Source organism: Macaca thibetana, chromosome 11 (assembly GCF_024542745.1).
Source record: "Macaca thibetana thibetana isolate TM-01 chromosome 11, ASM2454274v1, whole genome shotgun sequence".
NCBI lineage: Eukaryota > Metazoa > Chordata > Mammalia > Primates > Cercopithecidae > Macaca > Macaca thibetana.
Window position 1 is genome coordinate 21337492 of NC_065588.1, and position 22898 is coordinate 21360389.

Here is a 22898-nt window from a genome sequence, read left to right on the forward strand (position 1 = left end):
GCTCACCGCAAACTCCACCTCCTAGGCTCAAGTGATTCTCCCACCTCCTGAGTAGCTGGAACTACAGGCACATGCCACCTCACCCAGCACTTTTTTTTTTTTTTTTTTTGTATTTTTAGTAGAGATGAGGTTTTACCTTGTTGCCAGGCTGGTGTTGAACTCCTAGGCTCAAGTAATCTGTCTGCCTTGGCCTCCCAAAGTGCTGGAATTACCGGTATGAGTCATTACAGCTGGAAGCTGTTTCTTTTTAAAGTGACTACATTAATTTACTTGATCACAAGTAATATGTAAATGAAAATTGGAGTATACATTCGCTCCAACATTTGGAATTATGTGACTTCTAGATTTTTGCAATTTAAGTAGGCATAAAACGGTGTTTTATTTTGGTATTTGTCTGTGCTCCTTGATTCTTATAAATATTATATTATCATGAAATCCATTGCTGAATGCAAGTGGGGCTGGTTACATTTGCCTATTTCCAAGTTTTAGTACATTTATTTTTTAAATATATTTTATCAGTTTAAGGACTTATTTGTAATATCTTTGTCTGATCTTGGTATTAGGGTAATGTTGGCCTCAATAAATGAGATAGAAAGTATTTTTTCTGCTTCTAACCTCTGAAAAAAATTGTAGAGAATTGATATAAATTAATTCTTAAGTATTTGGTAGAATTCATCAGTGAAACCATGTAGGCCTGTTTCTTTCTGTTTTGGAAAGTTATTAAAATCAGTTCAATTTCTTAAACAAATAGTCCTTTTAATATTGTCTATTCTTGTACAAATTTGGGTAGATTGTGTCTTTCAATATATTGGTCTATTTTATATGGGTTATTATAGTTGTAGGCAGAGTATTGCTTATAATATTTCTTTATTATCCTTTTCATGTATATAGGATCTGTAGTTATGTGCCCTCCTTTATTTCTGTTATTAGTAATTTGTGTCTTCCCTCATTTTCTTAGATAACCTGGCTGGGTCAATTATCTTTCTAAAGAATTAACCTGTGGTTGTGTCAATTTTCTCTATTGATTTCCTGCTTGTAATTTAATTGATTTCAGGCCTAATTTTTATTCTATTTTTTCTTGTGCTTACTTAAAATTTAATTTGCTTTTCTTTTTGATTTTCCCAAGGTGGAAACTTAGATATTGATTTTAGAGTTTTCTTATTTTCTAATATATGCATTCAGTGTAATAAATCTTTCTCTAAGCTTTGATTTTGCTACCTTTCACAAATTTTGATCGTTTGTATGTTTAATTTTATTTTTTTCAAAATGTTTTAAAATTTTTCTTCAGATTTATTTTGACTCATATGTTACTTAAAAGTGTGGTAGTTAATCTCCACATATTTTGATATGTTTCCAGTTATCTTTCTGTTATATTCTAGCTTAACTTAATTGTTGTCACTACAACCTCTATTAGTTTAAATGTGTTAAGGTGTGTTTTATGGCTTAGGCTGCGATATATCTTGGTGAATGTTCCATGTAAGCTTAAGAAGAATGCTGTTGTTGGATGAAATAACTTATAGATGTTTATCATGTCCAGTTAATTGATGATGTTGTTAAGGTCAATCATGTTCTTCCTGTTTTTTCCTGCTGTATCTTTCCATTTCTGGAGAGGTGTAGAGTCTCCAAGTACCATAGTGTATTCATTTATTTCTCCTTGTATTTCTACTAGCTTTTACTTCAGATAGTTTGCTGCTCTGCTGTTTGGTGCCTCTATGTTAAGAAGTGTTACGTCTTTTTAAGAATTGACCCCTTTATCATTTTGTAATGCCCCTTTTTTACCACTGTTAATTTCCTTGCTTTAGAGTCTGCTGTGTCCAAAATTAATTTAGATTGTCTTGCTTTGTTTTGGTGATTATTACCATGGAATGTTTTTCTCCACTTCTTTACTTTTTTAAAAAAATTATACTTCAAGTTCTGGGATACATGTGCAGAACGTGCACGTTTGTTACACAGGTAAACACATGCCATGGTGGTTTGCTGCACCCATCAACCCGTCATCTACATTAGGTATTTGTCCTAATGGTACTCTTCCCTTAGCCCCCCAATCCCCAACAGGTGCTGGTGTGTAATGTTCCCCTCACTGTGTCCATGTGTTCTCATTGTTTAACTCCCACTTATGAGTGAGAACATGTGGTGTTTGGATTTCTGCTCCTATGTTAGTTTACTGAGAATGATGGCTTCCAGCTTCATCTATGTCACTGCAAAGGACATAAACTCATTCTTTCCTGTGGCTGTGTGTCCAGAATTGGTGGGTTCTTGGTCTTGCTGACTTCAAGAATGAAGCCACGGACCCTCACAGTGAGTGTTACAGTTCTTAAAGATGGTGCATCTGGAGTTTGTTCCTTCAGATGTTCAGATGTGTCGGTAGTTTCTTCCTTCTGGTGGGTTCGTGGTCTCGCTGACTTCAATAGTGAAGCTGCAGATCCTCATGGTGAGTGTTACAGCTCTTAAAGGTGGTGCATCTGGAGTTGTTCGTCCCTCCCAGAGGGTTCAGGGTCTCGCTAGCTTCAGGAGTGAAGCTGCAGACTTTTGCAGTGAGTGTTACAACTCATAAAGGTGGCACAGACCCAAAGAGTGTGCAGCAGCAAGATTTATTGCAAAGAGTGAAAGAACAAAGTTTCTACAGCATGGAAGGGGACCAGAGCGGGTTGCCACTGCTGGCTGGGGCAGCCTGCTTTTATTCCTTTATCCGACCCCACCCACATCCTGCTGATTGGTCCATTTTACAGAGAGCTTATTGGCCCATTTTACAGAGAGCTGATTGGTCCATTTTGACAGGGTGCTGATTGGTGTGTTTACAAACCTTGAGCTAGACACAGAGTGCTGATTGGTGCATTTACAATCCTTTAGCTAGACACAAAAGTTCTCCAAGTCCCCACTAGATTAGCTAGACACAGAGCACTGATTGGTGCATTTACAAACCTTGAGCTAGACACAGACTGCTGATTGGTGCATTTACCATCCTTTAGCTAGACACAAAAGTTCTCCAAGTCCCCACTAGATTAGCTAGACACGGAGCACTGATTGGTGCATTTACAAACCTTGAGCTAGAGACAGGGTGCTGATTGGTGTGTTTACAAACCATAAGCTAGACACATAGTGCTGATTTGTGCATATACAATCCACCAGCTAGACATAAAAGTTCTCCAAAGCCCACCCAACTCAGGAGCCCAGCTGGCTTTACCTAGTGGATCCTGCACTGGGACTATGGGCAGAGCTGCCTGCCAGTCCCATGCCGTGTGCCTACACTCCTCAGCCCTTGGGCAGTCAATGGGACCCGGCACTGCGGAGCCGGTGTGGCACCCATCTGGGAAGCTCAAGCCATGCGGGAGCTCACTGGCAGTGGTGGCAGGGTGGGATTTGGGCATGGTGGGCTGCAGGTCATGAGCCCTGTCCTGCAGGGAGGCAGCTGGGGCCCGGTGATAATTCAAGTGCAGCATGGGCGGGCCAGCAGTGCTAGGGGACCCAGTGCACCCTCCACAGCTGCTGACCCAGGTGCTAAGCCCCTCACTGCCTGGGACCGGTGGCACCAGCTGGCTGCTCAGAGTGCAGGGCCTACCGAGCCCGCACCCACCCGGAACTCACGCTGACCCACGAGCACCGCATGCAGCCCCAGTTCCTGCCCATGCGTCTCCCTCCATACCTCCCCACAAGCAGAGGGAGTTGGCTCAGCCAGCCCAGAGAGGGGCTCCCACAGTGCAGCAATGGGCTGAAGGGTTCCTCAAGTGTGGCCAGAGTGGACACCGAGGTCAAGGAGGGGCTGAGAGCAAGCGAGGGCTGCTAGCACATTGTCACCTCTCAGCTGCATAGTATTCCATGGTGTATATGTGCCACATTTTACTTAACCAGTCAATTATTGATGAGCATTTGGGTTGGTTCCAAGTCTTTACTGTTGGGAATAGTACTGCAATAAACATACATGTGCATGCATCTTTATAGTAGAATGATTTATAATCCTATGGGTATATATCCAGTATGGGTTTACTGGGTCAAATGGTATTTCTGGTTCTAGATCCCTGAGGAATTGCCACATTGTCTTCCACAAAGGTTGAATTAATTTACACTCCCACCAACAGGGTAAAGGTGTTCCTATTTCTCCACATCCTCTCTAACATCTGTTGTTCCCTGACTTTTTAATGATCTCCATTCTAACTGGCGTGAGATGGTATCTCATTGTGGTTTTGATTTGCATTCTCTAATAACCAGTGATGATGAGCTTTTTTTATAGGTTTGTTGGCCGCATAAATGTCTTATTTTGAGAAGTGTCTGTTCATATCCTTCATCCACTTTTTGATGGCATTGTTTGTTTGTTTGTTTTTCTTGTACATTTGTTTAAATTCCTTGTAGATTCTGGATATTAGTAGCTCTTTGTCAGATGGATAGATTGTAAAAATTTTCTCCCATTCTGTAGGTTACCTGTTCACTCTGATGATAGTTTCTTTTGCTGTGCAGAAGCTTTTTAGTTTAATTAGATCTCATTTGTCAATTTGGGCTTTTGTTGTCATTGCTTTCTGTGTTTTAGTCACGAAGTATTTGTCCATGCCTATGTCCTGAATGGTATTGCCTAGGTTTTCTTCTAGGGTTTTTATGGTGTTAGGTCTTATGTTTAAGTCTTTAATCCATCTCGAGTTAATTTTTGAATAAGGTGTAAGAAAGGGGTCCAGTTTTCATTTTCTGCATATGGCTAGCCAGTTTTCCCAACACCATATATTAAATAGGGAATCCTTTTTCCATTGCTTTTTTTGATCAGATATGTCAAAGATCAGATGGTTGCAGATACGTGGCATTATTTCTGAGGCCTCTGTCCTGTTCCATTGGTCTATATATCTGTTTTGGTAAAAGTACAATGCTGTTTTGGTTACTGGAGGCTTGTAGTATTGTTTGAAGTCAGGAAGCATGATGCCTCCTGCTTTGTTCTTTTTGCTTAGGATTGTCTTGGCTATACAGGCTTTTTATTGGTTCTATATGAAATTTAAAGTCGTTTTTTCTAATTCTGTGAAGAAAGTCAGCAGTAGCTTGATGGGGATAGCATTGAATCTATAAATTGCTTTGGGCAGTATGGTCATTTTCACGATATTGATTCTTCCTATCCATGAGCATGAAATGTTTTTCCATTTGGTTGTGTCTTCTCTTATTTCCTTCAGCAGTGGTTTGTAGTTCCCCTTGAAGAGGTCCTTCACATCCCTTGTAAGTTGTATTTCTAGTTATTTTATTCTCTTTGTAGCAATTGTAAATGGGATTCACTCATGATTTGGCTCTCTGTCTGTCTATTATTGGTGTATAGGAATGCTTGCGATTTTTACATATTGATTTTGTATCCTGAGACTTTGCTGAAGTTTCTTATCAGCTTAAGGAGATTTTGGACTGAGACAATGGGGTTTTCTAAATATACAATCATATCATCTGCAAACAAAGACAACTTGATTTCCTCTCTTCTTATTTGAATATATTTCATTTCTTTCTCTTGCCTGATTGCCCTGGCTAGAACTTCCAATACTATGTTGAACAGGAGTGGTGAGAGAAGACATCCTTGTCTTGTGCCAGTTTTCAAAGGGAATGCTGGCCGGGTGCAGTGGCTCAAGCCTGTAATCCCAGGACTTTGGGAGGCCGAGATGGGCGGATCACGAGGTCAGGAGATCGAGACCATCCTGGCTAACATGGTGAAACCCCGTCTCTACTAAAAAATAGAGACGAGGTGGCGGGCGCCTGTAGTCCCAGCTACTCGGGAGGCTGAGGCAGGAGAATAGTGTAAACCCAAGAGGCGGAGCTTGCAGTGAGCCGAGATCCGGCCACTGCACTCCAGCCTAGGTGACACAGCAAGACTCTGTCTCAAAAAAAAGAAAAAAAAGAAAAAAAAAAACAAAAACAAATAAAAGGGAATGCTTCCAGCTTTCACCCATTCAGTAGGATATTGGCTGTGGGTTTGTCATAAATAGCTCTTATTATTTTGAGATATGTTTCATCAATACCTAGTTTATTGAGAGATTTTATCACAGCTGCAGTGTGCAGCTCTCAAAAAGATCAACACAGAAGGTGGGTGATTTCTGCAATTTCAACTGAGGTACCCAGCTCATCTCATTGGGACTTGTTAGACAGTGGGTGCAGCTGACAGAAGGCAAGCTGAAACAGAGTGGGGCATCACCTCACCTGGGAAGTGCAAGTGTTAGGGAAACTTCCTTCCCTAGCCAAGGAAAGCCATGAGGGACTGTGCCGTGAGGAATGGTGCATTCTGGTCCAGATACTATGTTTTTCCCACAGTCTTCACCACCTGCAGACCAGAAGATTCCCTTGGGTGCCTATACCACCAGGGCCCTGGGTTGCAAGCACAAAACTGGGTGGCCATTTGTGCAGACACTGAGATAGCTGCAGGATTTTCTTTTTAAACTCAAGTGGTGCCTGGGACACCAGCAATACAGAACCATTCACTCCCCTGGAAAAGGGGCTGAAGCCAGGGAGCCACTTGGTGTAGCTCAGCAAATCCCACCCTCATAGAACCCAGCAAGCTGAGATCCACTGGCTTGAAATTCTCCTTGCCAGCACAGTAGTCTGAAGTTGACCTGGGATGCTTGAGCTTGGTAGGGGGAGGGGTGTCTGCCATTACTGAGGCTTGAGTAGGTACTTTTCCCTCACAGTGTAAACAAAGCCACTAGGAAGTTTGAACTGGTTTGGAGTCCACTGCAGCTCCACAAAGCCCCTGTAGCCAGACTGCCTTTCTAGATTCCTCCTCTATGGGCAGGGCATCTCTTAAAGAAAGGCAGCAGCCCCAGTCATGGACTTATATATAAAATTCCCTCTATCTGGGACAGAGCACCTGGGAGAAGGGGCGGCTCTGGTGCAGCTTCAGCAGACTTAAACTATCCTTTCTGCTGGCTCTGAAGAGAGCAGTGGATCTCCTAGCACCATTCTCAAGTTCTGCTAAGGGACAGACTGCCTCCTTAAGTGGGTCCCTGACCCCTGTGCCTCCTGACTGGGAGACACCTCACAGCAGGGGTCAACAGACACCTCATGCAGGAGAGCTTTGACTGGCATCTGGCAGTTGCACCTCTGGAATGAAGTTTCCAGAGGAAGGAACAGGCAGCAATCTTTGCTGTTCTGCAGCTTCCATTGGTGATACCTAGGCAAATGAGGTCTGGAGTGGACCTCCAGCAAACTCCAGCAGACCTGCAGCTGAGGGACCTGACTGTTAGAAGGAAAACTAACAAACAGAAAGGAATAGCATCAACATCAACAAAAAGGACGTCCACACAAAAACCCCATCTGAAAGTCACCAACACCAAAGACCAAAGATAGATTAAATCCACGAAGGCGAGAGAAAACCAGTGCAAAAAGGCTGAAAATTCCAAAAACCAGACTGCCTCGTCTCCTTCAAAGGATCATGTTTACTTTTAATCTCTATGTGTTTATATATTTAAAGTGGGTTTCATGTAGACAACACATAGTTGGTTCTTGTTACTTGATCTACTGTGTCAATTTCAGTCTTTTAATTAATACATTTAGATCATTTGTGTTAAAAGTGATTACTGATATATAGTCACGTGTCATTTAACAGCAGGAATGCATTATGAGAAATGCATTGTTAGATAATTTGGTCATTGTGCAAACATCTTAGTGTATACATACACAAACCTAGATATTGTAGCCTACTACACACCTAAGCTTACGGTATAGGCTATTACTTTGAGGCTACCAAAACCTGTACATTATTGTAGTTTACTAAAGAATGTAAGAATTACAACACAGTGATATTGGTGTATCTAAACATATCTGAGAATAGAAAAGATAAAGTAAAAATACGGTATTATAATCTTATGGGACCATCATTGTATATGCTATCCAACATTGACTTAAATGTCACTATGACATGTGTGACTGTAGTTACATTAATAAGTCCATAGCCTTGGAGTTTGCAAGATAAATTTACAAATAATCCAAGTCCACTTTCACATGACTTCATACCACTTCATGGGTAGTGTGAGTACCTGATAATGGCAAATTATTTCTAATACTTTCCTTCCATTTCTTGTATCATTATTATCATTCATTTCATTTTTTTGTCAGTATACATAATCAACTACATTATAGATACTTTTTAAAAACAGTTATGTCTTAGATTAAGAATAATAAAAGTAATAATTTATATTTTATGCTCACTTATTTCTCCTCTGATGCTTTCCTCGCTTTAAGTAGATCTGAGTTTCTGATTTATACTATTTTATCTTTCTGTAAAGAATGCCTTTTAACATCTTGCAAGGCTGGTCTACAGCAAAACGGTTCTTTCATTTTCATTTCTCAGAGGAAGTTTTATTTCTCCTTCATGTTAGATGGATAAATACACAGGTTATGGGGAAGGTATTTTTTCTTCTGTATTATTTTGGTATTTTTTTCCTTTGTGATTTTCTATAGTTTTAAAATGACATGACTAGGTGTAACTTTTTGAGCACTTATATAACTTTTTATTCTATGAACTTCCAGGATCTGTGGTTTGTTTTTGCCTGATATTAATTTGGGGGAAATTCTCAGTTGTTATTGTTTCAAATATTTCTTCCGTCTCTTTCTATTTCTCCTTCTAGTGATTCCATTATGTATAGGCTATACCTTTTTTAGTTGGCCCACAGTTTTTTGATACTTTGTTCTATTTTTTGTCTTTGCTATTTTTATTTGCTTTCTAGTTTTGCAGATTTTAATTCATATATCCTGAATCTCAGATACCCTTTTATCAGTCATGTGCAGTATACTGATGTTTACCAAAGGCATTCTTCATTTCTGCTACAGTGTTTTGACATTATAATATTGTTTTTTAATGAAATTTGTATCTGTCTGCTTTCATTGTTCTGTTCTTGCCTGCTTCTTTATTTTACCACTAGAATGCTTAGCATATTAATCACAGTTGTTTTAAATTCTCAGTCCAATAAATCCAACATCCTTTCTATATCTGAATTCTGTTCTGATTCTTGCTCTGTCTCTTCAAAATTATATATTTTTTTCTTTTAGATGACTTGTAATATATTCTGGTTATCCAGACATAATGCACTGAGTTTTGTAAAAACATGCTATACATAGGCCTTTAATAATTGTTGCTAAGGTGTGGGAGAGAAGAGGCTTTTTTGTTTTGTTTTGTTTTGTTTTGTTTTTTTGCCTCTGGACTGTAACCTTCACAAGTGTTTTGTAGTATTTTTTTTTTCCTTCTTAGTCAGAATGGGTTTGGTAGCGAGAGATGGATTTTTGTATTTTCCATCTGTCACATGGAAGACTAGAACTGGCTGGAGTTGGGTGTTTCCTTTCCCTTGGGTCACTTAGGCTCTAATAACACACCATCTTATGAGGCTCTGATAAACTAGTTCTGCCTGAGGGCAAGCACTACGAGTCCTATTAAAAACAGAGGGCTCTGGTCTATTTCAAAATGCGTCTTGTCCCCTCATGCTACTGAAAGAACAGGATAATTTTTCTCCAACATTTACTCTAAGAACCTGGTACAGCTCCTGGAGGGAAAACTCAAAATGTGGAGGTCACTGACTGGGTTCCCTTGGAGTGTTTAGTGCTGACTTAACCATACTGAATGAGACTCTAGCAGTTTATCAAGTATAGTGAAAGTATTTCTACCTTCACACTAACTAGTTCCTGTGTGATTTCTGTTCATGAGTCTCTACTGCTGTAAGCTGTGACTCTTTGTAATCACCTATTTGTCTCTCCAATCTTGAAGGCAGTCGTTTGCCATTGGTCCTCACCTCTTTTACAGATCCAGGAAGAGTTGTTGCATTTTAAATTGGTTCAGTGTTTTTTGTTGTTGTTACTATAAAACGGCAACCTCCAGCTCCTTGAAGTTTTCCAGAGCTAGAAACCAGAAATGCGAGCATATATTTTTTATTGCATTTTCTTATCTCATGTCTTACAGTTATACATTTTACTTAAGATTTCATTGTGATTTCTTGATTAATACACCAGTTGTTTAAAAATAATTTTCTTCAAATATTTGGAGATTTTTCTTAATAAATTTTTTTGCCACTAATATTTGTTGTAATTGCATTGTGGAAGCTATGACAACTAATTTTTGAAATTAGTTGAGACTTCTCTACATCCTAGTACATCATCAATGTTTGTAAGTCTCCCTGCTGTACTTAATAAAAATGCATATTCTTTGAATTGTTGGATGTATAATTTTATATGTGCCTGAGAGGTCAGTCTTGTTAATAGTGTTATTCAGATCTTGTGTGTCCTTGCTAATTGAAAGAAAGATCATGATTTAGCAATATCTCTTATAAAAAGCACGGAGGTAAATTTTGAAGAAAAATGCAAACTAAAAATTACCTATCTGTAAACTAGCAATTTTGTCCACTTATGTTTATTGTATCTATTGATATAGTTAGACTTGTTTTTACTATCTTAGATTATTATGCTGATTTTCTCCTTTATTATGCTCCCTTAAAATTCTTTCTTATACTTTTTGAATTTATATGCCTATCTCTCTCATAACAAGACAAACACTCTAGCATGATTCTATGGTCTGAATGTTTGTTTCTCCCCAAATTTGTATGTTGAGTCATAATCACCAAGGTGATTCTATTAGAAGGGGGGGACTTTGGAAAGTGATTAGTTCATGAAGGTAGAGTCGTCTTGAACAAAATTAATGTCCTTATAAAAGAGACCCAATAGAGCTTCCTTGCCCCTTCTAACATGTGAGGTTGCAGTGAGATGATAGTTATCACCAAATACCAAATCTGTTGATGTCTTGATCTCAGATTTCCCTGGCTCAAGAGTTGTAGAAAGTAAATTTCTATTGTTTATAAAGTACACAGTTTTCTTATATGCTGTATTTTGCTATACTTTCTTATAGCACTCCAAACAGACTGAGACATATGTTCACATACTCTTTGATATGCCTCCTTACCATCTATACAGTATGATGCTATTTGGATTTTCAATCTAAAATTTTAAATTTTAGATACTATGACTATTTTACCTCCTTACCTGTTTTTAGTTTTATTTTTTTAAGACATTGAGAAAATGTATCAAGTATTTTATTCACTTTGCTTTACAAATTTCATGCAACATCTTCAGAATTTGATTTATTTAAGCAATTCTTCCAAAATTGTTTCCAGTGTGAGTGTTTGGTTACAGTATTTTTGAGGTCTTATATGCTTGAGCATATATATCTTTATAGTTGAGTGACTGTTTAGCTTAATATAAAATTATGGGTTCAATGCTCTTTTACTTCAATACTTAAAAAATATGTTTCTTTGTCTTTTGTATACCCACTTTTGCTGTTAAAAGGGATATACTTTCTTTCCTGAAAGGCTTCAAATTTTTTTCTTGTCTTTGATATTCATAAATTTTAACATACTTCTTCCAAATATGTCTGTGTTCTTACTTATCTCTTGTGTTGAGCATTCAATGGGCACTCTCAACCTGCGTTTTTGTTTGTTTGTTTTTAATCTTAGTAAATTATTGGAAAATTTTCATTTATTATTTCTTTAAATATTTCTCCTCTTCAACTTATTTTTTTTCTAATTTGAAGGCATTAATAATTAAATTATTCTCAATTTTAGTTTAAAACTATGTGTATCTTAACATTTTACCTATATATGCTTTCAATATTTTAAATGAAATAACCAATTTTATTTTCCAATTCTTTTCTTGTTTTAAACCCATATATTATTTGAAACTATTATACATCTTGCACTCCATATTTTCTACTTCTTTTTTGTTATCTTATTTTGCTTTTATGTCATTTGGCTAATTTTTTTTCTTATATATTTTGTGTATTTGTAATGCTTACTTTAAACTCCTGGTAAGTGTTTTCTAAAACAATTACTTCTTATAGTGTCTTCAAACCGGTTTGCTTTTTTCTTTCTCTTTTGAAATGTTTTCTCAAAAACATCACTATTTTGCCCTGAAGTCACACTTACCTAGCTATGATGGTTTCTTTTTTATAGTAATTGCACAAGGGAAGAGCTAAAGGATAGAACTCTGTCATTGTGAACCCGCAAAGGTCAGAAAAAGGGGAGGGAGATGAGCCTGAAGGCGAAGACCAGTCACCAATAAACCACATGTCACTCAGCACTTTGACAAGCATTTCTTTACCCATGGCTCCCTTAGGCCCCTGAATGCGAAATTGCTTTGAGAGATTGTTAACCGGTACTGCAGAAATACTGAGGGGATTACCTGTAGAAAGGAATGCTCCAGGCTGGTTAGTCTTTCGTCCTTTGCTCAGCTGCTCTGTTGAGCAGGACTTCAGAGCTACTCTGATTTTACTCTGGAGGACCCCTGCAACCAACGTCTGAACAGTCGTACTCAATCCCTGCATTGAGGTAGAAAGCACTGATTACTAGAGGCTGATCTGAATCATGCAACTGTATTGAAGGCAACAAAAAAATAATAAAATAGCCATGTATTTTAATAGGGAAAGTATGTAGTAATTGAAAAGAAAAACCAAAATCAATACAAGAAGTATTGTGACAGAGACAAAGGTAAATTTGAAGATAGGTTTGTGATTTCATAACAGAGACCTTTGAATGCTAGGAGCTACACCCTCCATTTGTAAAGAACAACATTAGGTAAATGATTAAAAAATTATGTCAAAGTCTATGATTTTGAAACTCTACCATGTTTGAAAATATTATATTAAAATAATGATATTAAACAAAGAATTTATGACAAATGTTCATCTTTTAAGTAAAAGAACTTTAAAATTCATAAGCAACTAAATCTAATGACACAGGCAACTGCTAGGATATCACAAAAGAATGAGATTTTAATGGTGAATTTATAAAATTTGCCTGAAATTAATCAAATCAGCACAGAAATGCACAAACAGATGACAAGCATTGTAAAATGTAAGAGGAATTAATCATAAGAAATTTATTTGGCTAACGTGACTACTGTTAAAGATAGAATTGCCTAATGTTAGTTAATAATGGAAAAAAATCTGAGATTTTAAAAAGTGCTATCTTAATCTATCAAAATTATATAAAGTTAAAGCAAAGCAATGTAGGTTTATAAACAAGAACCTTTTAAAAAGCATAATACTGATGCTTAATACAAATTTATATCTTGAGCTGGGGTACATCATCCAATTTATGCATGAGAAAAGTGTTTTAGAATTTTTCACTCTGTAATTCATATTTTAAACTCATCCAAAAGGTATTTTACAGAGGTGATAACAAGCAACTTGATACTCAACGCTCTTCCTGCTCTTCTCCTACTGCTAACATAATTTGTGTAAATGAACTGTGAATGAATTTAAGTTTCAGAAATAAAATTTATATGAATAGAGAGAAAGAAGGATAAATCAATAGTCTTCCAAATATGATACATGTACAATGCATTGATATTCACGAACATGTTCATGAACACATGAACATAATTTCTTTTGAATCTTACCATGAGCTTCTAAAATAAGTAAGTTAAATATTCTATATTATACTACTATTTATGAGGAAACTATATTTCTGTGAATTGTGTAACTTTTTCATCTTTGTAAGGTTAGCAAGCAAAAACAAACAAATAGCAGCAAAATAAACAAAAAACAAAAACTTGGCCCAGATCTGACTCTAAAGTACATTCTCTTTTATTGTATAACATACGATCTAAGTCCACAGATGGGTTTCTGATTTAGCCAAGAATATAGTAAAGTGAGTGTAAAGTAGACGAAAAAAGAAGGAAAATATTAGGTTTAGAAACACACATGAAATAAAGACAGCCTACGCTTTCTGAAATGCACCAGTAAAACGTACTTGAATCATGTATATTGAGTTTATACTCATACATTCAATTCAAAATTAAACTAAAACTATGGAAACTGATGGCTAATAATAAAATTATATATACAACATTCTAACCAGAAAATCTTCTAAGCAATTGTACAATTCAGATAAGAAGAAATAACTACAAATGTTCAGAAGTTAATTAAGACTGTAAATTTTTTTTTTTTTTTTTTTTTTTTTTGAGATGGGGTCTTACTGTGTCTCCCAGGCTGCAGTGGCCCACTGCAAGCTCCGCCTCCCAGGTTCACGCCATTCTGCCGCCTCAGCCTCCCAAGTAGCTGGGACTACAGGCTCCCGCCACCACGCCTGGCTAATTTTTTGTATTTTTAGTAGAGACGGGGTTTCATCATGTTAGCCAGGATAGTCTCGATCTCCTGACCTCATGATCTGCCCCTCTCAGCCTCCCAAAGTGCTGGGATTACAGGCGTGAGCCACCGCGCCCAGCCAAGACTATAATTTGTTCCTGAAGGGCAGGGAAAATGCAGTGGTAATTTTTCAAGATGAATTGGAAGATAAAGAGAGGCCAAATTATTTGTGTTATTCAATTGAAATAGTTTTGAATTTCAATAAAACAAGTTAAGGAATGCCCTTTGTCATCAAATTGATGTGAAGAGTAAAATAATTTTAAAAACTGCTTGGGTGTGGTGGCTCACGCCTATAATCCCAGCACTTTGGGAAGCTAAGGCGGGTGGATCACAAGGTCAGGAGATCCAGACCATCCTGGCTAAAACGGTAAAACCCCGTCTCTACTAAAAATAGAAAAATTAGCCAGGCGTGGTGGCCGGCACCTGTAATCTCAGCTACTCAGGAGGCTGAGACAGGAGAATGGCGTGAACCAGGCAGGCGGAGCTTGCAGTGAGCCGAGATCATGCCACTGCACTAAAGCCTGAGCGACAGAGTCAGACTCCGTCTCAAAGAAATAAAATAAAATAAAATAAAATAAAATACTAAATTCTTTAATATGTGAAAATAATCAAAGATTATTTAAAATTCAACAAACATTTAACAAGTGTATACCCATCCTATGTTCCAGTTTTATCCAACTTCTTATTCCTAAGTATACTAAGTAAAGTAATAGCTATTAATATGTTGATGTCATTAGCAGAAAAATAACTTTGCAAATGATTAAGTGATGACAATTGTATATCCATGTTATTAGATGTTCAAAATTCAAAAAATAATTAATTCAATAAATTTTTGAAACTAAATTCATAGAATAAAAACATAATTTTTCAAACTGTATTTTTCAAAGGTAAAAATTTCTCACATTAGGCCAGGTGTGTGGCTCATGCCTGTAATCAATCCCAGCACTTTGGGAGGCCGAGGCGGGCGGATCACGAGGTCAGGAGATCGAGACGAGCCTGGCCAACATAGTGAAACCCCGTCTCTACTAAAACTACAAAAATTAGCCAAGTGTGGTGGCACGTGCCTTTAGTCCCAGCTACTCAGGAGGCTGAGGTGAGAGAATCGATTGAACCCAGGAGGCAGAGGTTGCAGTGAGCCAAGACCATGCCATTGCACTCCATCCTTGGAGATAGAGTAAGAGTGTGTCTCAAGAAAAAAAAAAAAAAATTCTCATATTATTGTAAATAACATTACAATAGCTAACATAAATTCAAGATTTATAATAAATTACCTTTTTTTTTTGCTCATACAAAATACACATTTTACTGGATCTTGGGTGTTGCAGTAGAAAACAATTTACTAAAATGAAAAAATATAATGTATATCTTAAATACATAGAATATTATTTGTCAATCATACCTTAATATGAGAAAATAATGTTCTTCTTTTTCAAAGAAAAAAATTAATGGAGCAAAGCATTTTTATATTTTACAACAATTTACATATAATCCATAATTCTGTCTAATATTTGATATTCCACTAATTGAAGCAGTGCTTGCCGACATTTACATATATATGAATAATCAAACTGTAAAAGTTCTGAGAAGATGCTGATCTGAATTACAAAAGTTCCTCTATGATAGTAAACATATGCATAAATTAATTCTATAAGGTTTTATTGCATTTTCTCAAAATGCATTGAAGTTCTGTAGTCAAAGTAATCAATAGAGAGTCAAAACTGTTTTTGAACAGTTTAGCATATTTTCACTATTAAAAACAAAACTTGCAGATAGATATAAGAAAAAGAGCTGGCCAAATTAGTTTATTAGAGTTTAAATTGCATAAAATAATTTTGAAATTCTAATATTGTATTTTAGAAAATCTTGACAGATAGAAAAATTATTTTAATACAGGTCTTATTTGAATTAGGTAAACTTATATTCTATACCTGAATAAAAAGCAATTGAAAATACCTATGACTTTGCAGCAATAAAAAATGGCAAATGAAAAAAATAATAAATACAATTTATTCAAATTTTTCTTACATAAATATTTGTGAAAAGGGGAAACTGAAGAGAGAAAATGTGATAGTTTATTTAAAGTGAAACATTTACATAGTTCAACGTAGATAAAAGTAAATTGAGAAAATTCCTATTTAGCATTATTTGCTGTGAGTTTACCAAGATAATGTTTTTCACCATTTTAAAAGTAATGGTCTATGGTCAAAAAGTAAGTCAAACTATCCCTGTTTGCAGATGACATGATTCTATATCTAGAAAACTCCAAAAGCTCCTTCAGCTGTTAAACAACTTCAGCAAAGTTACAGGACACAAAATCAATGTACAAAAGTCACTAGAATTCCTATACACCAATAACAGACCGAGAGCTAAATTGGGAAGGCAATCCCATTCACAATTGACACAAAAAGAATAAAATACTTAGAAGTATAGCTAACTGGGGAGGTGAAAAATCTCTACATTGAGAATTATGAAACACTGCTCAAAGAAATTAGAGAAGACACAAACAAAGAGAAAAATATCTCATACTCATAGATAGGAAGAATCAATATCATTAAGATGGTCATACTGCCCAAAGCAACTTACAGGTTCAATGCTATTCTTATTAAACTACCAACAATATTCTTCACAGAACTAAAAAACAAAAAGAATTTTGAAAGTCATACAGAACCAAAATAGCCCAAATAGCAAAGACAATCCTAAGCAAAAAGAACAAAGCTGGAGACATCATGCCATCTGATTTCAAATTATACTACAGAACTATAGTAACCAAATCGGCATGGTACTAGTAGAAAAACAGACACATAAACCAATGGAACCAAATAGAGAGCCCTGAAATTAGGCTGCATGCCTATGATCATTTGCTCTTCAACAAAGCTGAAAAAACAAGCAATTGGGGAAGGGGGGAACCCTGTTCAATAAGTGGTTCTGGGATAATTAGCTGGTCATACACAGAAAATTGAAACTGGACCCCTTCCTTACACCATACATAAAAATCAACTCCAGACAGACTAAAGACTTAAATCTAAAACCTCCAACTACAAAAACCCTGGAAGACAACTTAGGCAATATCATCCTGGACATAGAAACGACAAAGATTTCATGACAAACGACACCAAAAGCAATCAAAACAAAAGCAAATATTGACAAATGAGAAATAACTAAACTCAAGAGCTTCTGCACAGAAAAAGAAACTGTCAACAGCATAAACAGACATCCTACAGAATGGGAGAAAATATTTACAAATTATACATCTAACAAAAGTCTAATATCCAGCATCTATAAGACACTTAAATTTATAAGAGAAAAACAAATGGCCTTATTAAAAAGTAGGCAAAGCGTATGAACAGACACTTTTCAAAAGAAGACATACACATGGCCAATAAGCACATGAAAAAAAAAAAGGCCAACATTACTGATCATTAGAGAAATTCAAATCAAAACCACAGTGAGACTATCTCACACTAGTCAGAATCACTATTATTAAAAAATAAAAAACTAACAGATGCCTGGCAAGGTTGTGGAGAAAGTGAACACTTATACACTGTTGGTGGGAGTGTAAATTAGTTCAACCATGTGCAAAGCAGTGTGGCAATATGTCAAAGAGCTAAAACCAGAACTACCATTCAACCCAGCAACCTCATCACTGTATATACATCCAGAAGAATATAAATCATTCTACTATAAAGACACATGCATGTGAATGTTCATTGCAACATTATTCACAATAGCAAAGAAAGACATGGAATTAACCTATATGCCCATCAATGACAGATTGGATAAAGGAAATGCGGTACATACTATGAAATACTGTGCAGCCATAAAAATAACAAGATCATGTCTTTTGTGGAAATATGGATGGAGCTGAAAGCTATCATCTTTAGCAAACTAACGCAGGAAGAGAAAACCAAATACTTCATGTTCTCACTTACAAGTGTGAGCTGAATGATGAGAACTCATGAACACAAAAAAGGGGTTGACAAACACTGGGGTCTAGCTGAGTGTGGAGGGTGGGAGGAGAGAGAGAAGCAGAAAAAATAACTATTGAGTACTAGGCTTAATACCTGGATGATGAAATAATCTGTACCTCAAACCCCCATGACACGTTTACCTGTATAACAAACCTTCACATGTACCTCTGAACTTAAAATAAAAGTTAGAGAGAAAATATTAACAACTTTAAATCTAGTAATCATAAATGTCAAATTTTAAAAAAGAGATTTTAGGCTAGCCACAGTGACTCACACCTGTAGTCATAGCACTTTGGGATGCTGAGGTGGGCGAATCACTTGAGGTCAAGGGTTCGAGATCAGCCTGGCCAACACGGTGAAACCCTGTCGCTACTGAAAATATAAAAATTAGCCAGGTTTGATGGCATATGCCTGTAGTCCTGGCTATTCAGGAGGCTGAGGCAGGAAAATCGCTGGAACCTGGTAGGCAGAGGTTGCAGTGAGCCGAGATCACAACAGTGCACTTCAGCCTGGGTGACAGAGTGAGAGTCTGCCTCAATACATCAATAAATAAATAAATAAATAAATAAGATTTTAAATAATATTATAAATAAACTAAAATTTCTAGGAATAACTTTTTAAAATCAGAAAAATAAATTACATGATAATATAGATACTCTTAAGAAATGCATACAATACATGAATATACAATGTGTTCTTATTGATGTGCATGAAAATAAACTAATAGATCCAACAAGAATAATTATATCCATTATTTTTTAATATTAAAGTAAGCAATAAAAAGAACACTTAAAAATATTTTATTCAATTTAATGGACTACATTTTTTTAATTTGTAAAACAATTTTAACACATATTTTAAATAGTTTAAATAGAGAAAAATGCAAATAGAGCTGTATTACAAAGATCTTCATGGATAAAACATTTCAAAATTTTTTTAACTTCATTATTTTTATTATGTGTTTTGCTCTAGAAAATTTCCATTCCACATGATACATTCGTTGTATAAGAGATACAAAACAAATTCCTACTAGAAGAAATAAAGCTTCGCTAAGGAGGTGGCATTAAGCTGGGCATTAAAATTCATGCAGAATTCCCATTGTTTCAAATGGAGAGAAGCAGCAGTGTACCACAGATTAACGAAGTGAGACGTAATAAGGCTTTGACTCAAGATAAAAAGGAGACGAAGAAAAAAGGGGGTTATATTGTGTTCATGAACTACTTTTCTTTTTCATGTATAATACTTTTGTTCCAATTCCAGTTATGCTCACTTCAGTTTTGTTTCTCTAGTTAAATAACTTTGCATCTCTAAACTTTATTATTCTTATTTGTATAATGAAGACAGTAACACATACCAGGCAAAGATTTTGCAGACACTAGAAATAATATACACAAAATAGCTGGAACAGTTCCTGAAAAATAGTAGATTCCATATAATGACATGATTTATGCTTATGCTCTTTCTGTATTATTTGGAAAGAAATATGTGAAGTGCAGGAAAGTGTTGTGAAGTTATTTTTGTGGGATATCTGATGTAATCCTTCTCCTTTATCGATGTTATCAAATATTTTTCAAAAGCTATATTTCCCATTAATGCTTTTGTGAATAAATTAATTTGGAAAATTTGAAGAAGGGCTACAACATACATCACAGAAAGGTATATATTACAAAGACAGTATATACACAATACCTGTCCAGAAGCTGTGGTATAAGTTAACATTTCAGTTATACTTATTTACTTCAAATATTGCAAATTTTTCTTATTTTTATACCTCTTTTCTTTTAGTGACATTTCCTATATTTTCATTCACTATGACATTGTTTTCTTTATGTCAATAGTTATGAAGAGAACTAACTATTCTAACTAGGGAGTAGTTAGAATAGTTATTTTAAAATACTTCATTAAAGGACTACAACGTGTGTGCCATCTATGAATTAGTATTAGTTGATTGTCATTTTTCATGATCTTCATAAGTGGATAATTTGAACACTGTTATATTATTTCAAACTATGTTATTTGTTTGTTCATATGTTCTACAAAATCAGACTTTACATTTTCTCTTTTCTCCACCTCCTGTTGGTTCTCCTCTTAAACTCTTCCTTGTGTGTCTGTAAGCTTGTTAACTACTTTTCATCACTACTCATTTTTTTTTCTGAAGTCAGCTTTCTAACAGATCTTTTTTTGTAAGTTCTTCTTCTTCCTGGCTGCCAGGAAGAACCCTCTACAATTTAATTTTGTTATGTAATATTTTAAAATGCATACTGACCCCTCAGTGTTGAACATATTTCTGTCTTTACACTTCACCTACACAAATATTATTTCTAGTTTTCAAATAATCCATGTTATTTCACTTCTTAGGGGCTTTTCATGTGCTTCCTATTTTGTTTTACATATTTTGTGTCTTCAATATCTAAGCTTCTATTACCAACTGAAGGCTTAGCCCCAGTGTCAACACATCTGTAAGAACTTTAACCTGTAAGGTCAGAATAGTCCCTTTTTCCTATCTGCTCATACCATTATAAAATTATGGCAATTATAGAACCCCATACATGTTATACTGTCATTATTGGTTTACTGTCACTGAAGATTATAATTTTTAGTGCATTGATTATGTCTTATTTGTTTTTACCGTCCTCGTTCCTGTTCCTCTATACCTGCCTCAACTACATAGCTTAGCAGAGTAACTGCTATATTGCACTTGCTCGATGAGCGTTTCTTGAGTAAATCAGTTGAGTTCCAAAGCTAATCAAAGTTGTGCATTTGACAAATGAGAAACTTGGAACTGTCTTCTGACTTTAAGTTTAGAACTATTGCCATAATAAATTAATGACTGATCTGCCATGATTGCAGGTAAATACAGACTTTATTTCCTATCTCAATGTCAATTGTCTCTTTCTGCCAATGCACATTTTGTTTTATGATTGTGCACATTTATATCTCTGGTTTTTATTTGAAGAAGTTTAGAACATATAGCTAGAGATGGTAGCTCACACTGATGATGAAAATAAGTTATTATTATCAAGTTTATTATAGCTAGGATGGGATGGCATGTACACAAAGGTATTTAGGGAGCCACACATATGTCCAAGGCAAGACATATGCTCATAAAACGTCTGAGAAGATTGTATCATTTTACCTAATGCTAACCCCCAAGCTTAGAGCAAGGCAAGTGAAAGGTCAAAGGAGGTAACAAATACAATAAACAAAATGAAAATTTACAAGAAGGTGTTATGGACTAAATATTTGTTCCCCTGTCCCCAAAACTGTATATTGAATTTCAAAATCCAACGTGATAGTATTTGGAGGTCTTTGGGAGCTAAAGAGATTATGAGAAATTTGCTCTTATAATGCAAGTAGTGCCTTACAAGAAAATGATGAATAGCTCACTAGATTTTTTTTCCTTCATGTGAGAACACAAAGAGAAGTTAGCTGTTTGCAGCCTATGAGAGGGCCCTCACCAGAAATTGACCATGCTGGCACCCTTATCTCAGACTTCTCACTCTTCACAACTGTGAGAAATAACTGTTTGTTGTTTAAGCCATACAGTCCATCATAATTTGTGATAGCAGTCTGAACTGACTTAGACAAAGGTTCAACAGCAAATTTTAGCAGTTAGAACACAGAATCAGCAAACTTGAAGGTAAGACAATTGAAATGTTTAGTCTGAGAAGCAGAAAGAAAAAAAAACTGAAGAAAGATTAACAAAACCTAGGGAACTGTGGGACACTATCAGGTGAACCAGCATAAAAATTATGGTAGTTCCAGTAGGAGAGGAGAGAGAGAAAAGGGAAGAAATAATATTTGGAAAAAAAAATGGCTGAGAACATCCCAAATTTGATAAAATATATGATCTAAACATTGTAGAAGCATAAAATCCAAATAAAATTAACTCAGAGATCCACTTTGAGGCACATTATGATCAAACTATCAAAGGCCAAAAAATAAAAATAAATACAGAATCTTGACAGCAACAAGAGCAGGAAATAATCATAGGCAAGAGTTCCTTAATAAAATTAACAACCGATTTCTCATCAGAGACCAGAAGACATTGGAATGATATATCCAATAAAGAACTGATATTCAAAAGTATGCAAAGAACACCAAAAACTCAATTGGAAAAATAACCCAATGATAAAATGAGGATTAAATCTGAACAGATGCCTCACTGAAGAAGATACAGAGATGACAAATGAGCATGTGGAAAAATGCTCCACATCACATCATTAGGGAATTGTAAATTAAACAATGAGCTATATCACTATATACTTGTTTAAAGGACTAAAATTCCAAACACAAAAAATACCAAATACTGGCAAGAATGTGGAGCAAAAGGAACTCTTACTTATTGCCAATGAGAATTCAAAATAGTACAGCCACTTTGGAAAATATTCTAATGGTTTCTTACAAATGTAAAGATAGGCTTACCATACAGCCAAGCATTTGCAGTTCTTGGTATTCACTGAAATAACTACCAAGTGGGAAGCATGTCTACAACAACAACCTGCAAACAGGTGTTTATAGCAGCCTTATTGATAACTGCCATAAGCTAGAAGCAACCAAGGTGTCCTTCAATATGTGAATGGGTAAAGCGACTATGGTACATTCATGCAATAGAATAAGAATATTTTGGGTGATTAACAAGAAATGAGACATAACCAATGAAAAGACATAAAACATTAAAAGCGTATTTATAAGTAAAAGAAGTCAATATTAAAATGTTACCTACTATATGATTCCAACTACATGACAAATTTTATTTTTAAAATGCTTTATAACAAAAGTTATTTCTAAAAATGTTTTAATGC

General features: G+C 35.8%; 1 protein-coding gene across 3 annotated transcripts in view; it reads left to right on the forward strand.

The window, feature by feature from the left end:
* LOC126930507 (solute carrier organic anion transporter family member 1B3) overlaps positions 1-22898 on the forward strand; it is a 409969-nt gene that overhangs the window by 315219 nt on the left and 71852 nt on the right. The window lies entirely within an intron of this gene.